Here is a 5,063-nt window from a genome sequence, read left to right as displayed (position 1 = left end):
AACATGAAGGAGACACAGCAGTAAAGGGGAAAAGGGAATTTCTTGGTTTAATAGGATCCCAGGTGCTCCCTCGTTAGAGGTGGAAACACATGGAGGAGCACAACGTGTAAACAATTTTATGGACCTCACAAATAAGCATATCTACCTAAAATCCCCCAATAAGAAACTTAACAAATGAAGTAATTGTCCCCCTATTCTAATTACACACTTCCCCAAATGAGACTGAAAAAACACATTCCCAAAAACACATTCCAGAGAGGAGGCTCCATCCAAGGTTGGAGCCTTTAGTTCTGAGATAGTTATAAATGTTTCATCTTCCCACTCTGCAGAACCCCCAAACCAAGCTAAATATCAGACTACAATAGTGATAAACATGTAGGGCTAAGGTACAAGGAGTGTTTGTGAAGGGTACAAGGAGAGGGAAAGGGTATAAAAATGTATTAAAAGGGTATAAAAAGAAAAGACAAAAATCATCAGGCATCAGGACAAAGTGAGCTTTAAGGTCCTTTTGCATCCAAGCCCTTCTAGGATTCTGCTGGAGATGGCTGTAAGTGGATTCCTGTTTTCCCTCCACACCTATTCCCTGTCTTCAAACCCCACTGAACCTACTGGTGGTGTCCCCAGTCAGCAGCAAAGTGACAGTGGGACAAGGCTGTGCTTTGCAGGGAACACAGAAAGAGCAGAGGAGAGGGACAAAGAGGAGGTGACCCTGGGATTGGCTCCGTTGGTCTGAATTCCAAGGTCAGGGGTTTTGTCCTGTCCACTTTGGGGTTGGACTTGATCCCTCAGGCTCCAGCCTGGCCCATTCTGGATTCTGTGTTGATTTTCCTCTTGGAATCCTGTGATTCCTTGGGCTCCCCCTGCCTCAGAGCCACCCGAGGAGCCACGGGAGTTTCACAAGATCAGGAAAAACACTCCGAGAGCTGCTGAGGGAACACCCTAGTGATCAATATTTCTCATTTCTTGCTGCATGAACAGTCCTGTTGGCTAATTGCTGCTCCCCTTCCCAAGGAGCCCTGGCAGAAAATGGAACCTGGCTGGGTTTAATGTGTGTGTGGCTGGCAGAGCAGCTGAGGCTGCTTGGAAAGGGAATGTTTCTATTCCCACCGAGTTCCCGTGGAATAAGGTCATCTTTGTAACCAGGTAACAATAAAAAGCAGGTTAAAAGCCAAGGGACTGGAAATGTGTTGTATGAAGAATACTGGGGCAGTGCAGAATCCAGGGAAGGTCTTGCTGAAACATAGAAATGAAATTCCAGCAGGTGGATGGGGTGATGCAGCCTTTGGAAATGATCTCCCAGCACAGGATTTGTCAGGACAAGGATTTTCAAATTCAGGATTTTTTTGTACTTGGTGTGATTGCAAAAAATGGCTGAATTCTGAACAAATAGTTCTCTTTTCTTGACAAGTTTTCTTCTATGGACCTGTGCAGAAGCAGTTCAGGGGTTTTTTCCCTCACTTTTTTTTTTTCCCTGGAAATCTTGAATATTAATTTATCCTTTACAATCAGAATTTTACCTTGATTTTTTTCTTTGTTTGTTTGTTTTTCTGTAACTCAAAAATAATGGCTTCTTGATCCCAACACTTGGTTACCTGTACGTTTTCCATCAGAAATTTATTAAGTGAAGGAATACAGAGAGTAGCTAGAAGTTGGAATCAGAAACAATCTTGGCTTGAGTGAGACTTGCTCTTTGATATTAAATGTGAAATAGCAGCATAGTTAATAGCTTTTTGCATTAAAAAAAAAACAGGAAAAATGTCTGTTCAGCCTTGCAAATGAGCACGTTGAAGTGTGTGTGCTGCTCACAGCAGTGACAGATGATGTTTCCCTTTGCCTTGTCTTGCTGCTGCTGCTGCTGCCTAGATATTTTAGCATTTAAAATACAGCATTAAAAATGTCCCACAAACACTGGGAAAACAAATGTTAGAGCAGCCTGTGACTGTTCAGGGCCAGAATTTAATGGTTTTGTGACAGAAAGGGACATTTCCCCACCCTAACTCACATGGGGTGAAGGCAGGTACAGGTGTATTTTCATTTTTCCACCCACTACGAGCATTTTTGAGGGAAAGGACAAGATGGCACAGGGGATTATGGATTTCTGTAACCTGTTGTCACTTGACCCCACTTCTTCTTGCTCAGCTGAAGTTTATCTGCACAGCAGACATTGATTTCACTGCATGAACTTGTCTGGAGGTTTAATTAATGTTATGTTCAATCTGCTTTATTTATTCCTGTCATTGGCTTTATACTGTTGGTGCTCCTGACTCCCTGCACTTGGGTTTCAGAGAGTGCAGGAATATTATTAAATCTCCAGTATTGCAGCCATTGTGATGCCCAGCAATGTGTGGCATCCAGAATGTTCCCTGAGTGTCGCTGTTGAGCAGCTAGCAGAGTAATGAATGCATCGGTTCTCAGTGGCAAGAAGGAATGACCTTTATTGTTTTGATTTCATCACATATATAGAGTTCTCAAAAGTCACCCAGATTGGTCAGTCAGAAGCTTTCCCCCAGGCCTGATTGGCCAGGCCTGCACTGCCCAAGTTCTGGGACACTGTTCCAACAACATCCAAACTTTATCTTTATTTATAAAACACAAGAAAATTTCTCATGGGAAAAACCTGTGCTAGCCACACCTGAGAAGTTGGTTTTAGGAGGAAAAACTGAGTCTTGTAAAGAGTTTGTTTCAGAAACTCCATTTTCAAGTCTCCTTCTCTGTGTGGACTTCTGCAGAAGAAAAGAATAGATATATTTCTGTATGAACATTCTATATATACCTGTATTGCTTTGTTCATTTATCATTCCTTTGTAATTATTGCTTTTTTCCTTTTCCATTTTGCTCACAAATTTGAGATCTGTGTCATTCAACACCAGAAAGGAGATTTGTGGTGAATCAGATGTAATGAGGCACATTTCCATCTTTCTCACCAAGACTTGGGGGAAGACAGAATTTATTGATATCCCAAACTGGTTTGGGTTGGAAAGGACATTAAATCCCATCCAGTGCCACCCCTGCCATGGCAGGGACACCTTCCACTGTCCCAGGCTGCTCCAAGCCCTGTCCAACTTGGAATTAAACAATTCCAGGGATCCAGAGGCAGCCACAGCTTCTCTGGGCTGTGAGAAAGCTGATGGGAAATTCGAGTGGTGCAAACTGCTTGAAGAAGGCAGAAACAATCTGGGAGAACAACCAGGAAAACGTGGAGCTTCCATGAGGACAGGCTGGGATTCTCCCTGTGGGTTCTCAGTACTGTCAGGACTTGGGTGTGAGAAGCATCACCCAAATTCTCTCCTCGACCCTGTGAGGTTTCCCAGCCCCTCCTGGCTGCTTGTCCCCTGTCTGTCCCCAGGCTGGCTGGGCTGCCTGCATCACGGATGTGTTCTGCAGGGATGGGAGAGCAGAGCAGCCTCCTGGGAACTGGGGTTTATCTCACATCTGTCAACATGCAGAACACAGAAAGCTCCGTGCTCTTTGTTTCCCCTTCACCAGTTAGATCCCATAAGCAAATGACACTTCCAAAAGCCTTATTGAAGGAAAATATTAAATGTCCCGGAACAGGTTTTAGGTTGGTGTCGAGGGAATGCTGGTAACTGCTGTCTAGCAGAGGTGACTGTGCTTAAAAGCCTTCCACAAGGTCAAAACCAACATTTCCTGCTTGATTCTTGACTCTGGGACTCTCTTGCCTCTGTCCCAAGGAGCCTCCTGCTGCTGTCCCACTGTGGGATCTGCTCAGCCCCCCAGTATCCTGTAAGAGCATCCCACAGGGAGAAAAAAAATAAATCAAAAAACCAGCACACAACATGCAGAGCCAGGCAGCTCTGTGGAAGGATGAAACTTATGCAAACAGAGATCTACAAAAAAACAGAATTAATAAAATATACCCTGCCCATGCATTATGAAACACATCTGGCTGCAGAGTGACATGCCAGCTTTAATTTTAACTTTGGCTTGGGAGCAGCGCTGGGGATGAAATCACTGCATGCATTGGTGAGCAGCCACTGCAAATGTTTCACACACCTTCTTTCCCCCTGTCGTTCCTGTCCATTTGTCTGATCCCACATGGGATGGGGAAGGGGCTGGCAGTGCACTGATGAGTTTTGAACATTTTGGAGATTTGGGTTGAGCAGTCCATGATCCAGGAGGAGGCACAGAGGGATAAAGGCAGCAGCTGAGGGTTCTGGTCAGACTGGTCAGGGCAGCTTTGGAGGGATGGCTTAGGGAAGGATTTTGGGAGCAATGCCCTCCCCTTAATGTACAGTGTGTTGCTGATGCTGTGAGGCACCACAAGCCACCTCTGCATCCAAGGATTGATTCCCAAGCTTTGTGTCTCCAGTGTTCCTGGAGTGTTCCTCAGCGAGGAACTGCTCTGCTCAGGAAAGTTCTTCTTGGTTTTATCTTTGCAGGTGGGAACTGGACCCTTTCTCACCCTCCCAGTTTGTGAACTTCATCTATTTCTTCTTCAGCCTCTGCATCCGATGCCTCTGATGTACCGATGGGATGAGCCTGGGAGTTCCAGGGCTGAGCTGTGGCTGTGCAGACACCTCCTTCCCTCTTGCTTGTCTGCTTTCCTTTCCACTGAGTCTGCAAAACTCAAGGCACAAAAGTCTGTCCCCAGGGTGAGAAAGCTGCTCGGAGTGCATTGCACACCAAATGTTTCAGTCAGGCCAGGCAAGTGCAGTCAGGTGGATGTGGAACTCACCAGCTGCAGAATCACAGCTCTCCAGGAATCCTTGCCCTGCCCTCCTGCCTCAGCTCTCCAGCTGTAGGAGAAGAGGTGAAATATTCAGGACAGCAAACAGCAGGAGGAAAATTGTGTCCATTAGGAATGAAAGCTCCCCAGGGAATGGTCAGTGTAAAGGCTGCCAGGGACAGCACTGCCAGGGATGCACAGGGTGGGATTGTTGGGGTGTCTGGGCAGGGCCAGGAGCTGGGCTGGATGATCCTGGGGGTCCTTCCAGCTCAGGATATTCCATAATTCCCCCTGGAAGTGGGTGCTGCTGTCACTGGGGCTGTTTCTGCCACAGCAAACTCCTGACAGGAGAAACTTCTGCTCCACACAAGCTGGG

The 5,063-nt window shown here is 46.1% G+C and overlaps 1 long non-coding RNA gene across 1 annotated transcript; it reads right to left on the bottom strand.

Annotated features, from left to right (window-relative positions):
• Nucleotides 1-2,228: 2,228 nt before the first annotated feature.
• Nucleotides 2,229-4,618, bottom strand: LOC146428848 (uncharacterized). The gene is made up of 3 exons (XR_014856059.1): nt 4,015-4,618; nt 2,633-2,723; nt 2,229-2,363 (listed from the first exon to the last, which is right to left on the bottom strand). It is a non-coding gene; the product is annotated as an uncharacterized LOC146428848 (long non-coding RNA).
• Between the last annotated feature and the right edge of the window lie 445 nt (nt 4,619-5,063).

Source organism: Lichenostomus cassidix, chromosome 20 (assembly GCF_008360975.1).
Source record: "Lichenostomus cassidix isolate B80296 chromosome 20, HeHo_3.0, whole genome shotgun sequence".
Taxonomy (NCBI): Eukaryota; Metazoa; Chordata; class Aves; order Passeriformes; family Meliphagidae; genus Lichenostomus; species Lichenostomus cassidix.
Note: the sequence above shows the minus strand (reverse complement) of the source record. Positions and strands in the feature narration are given on the sequence as shown.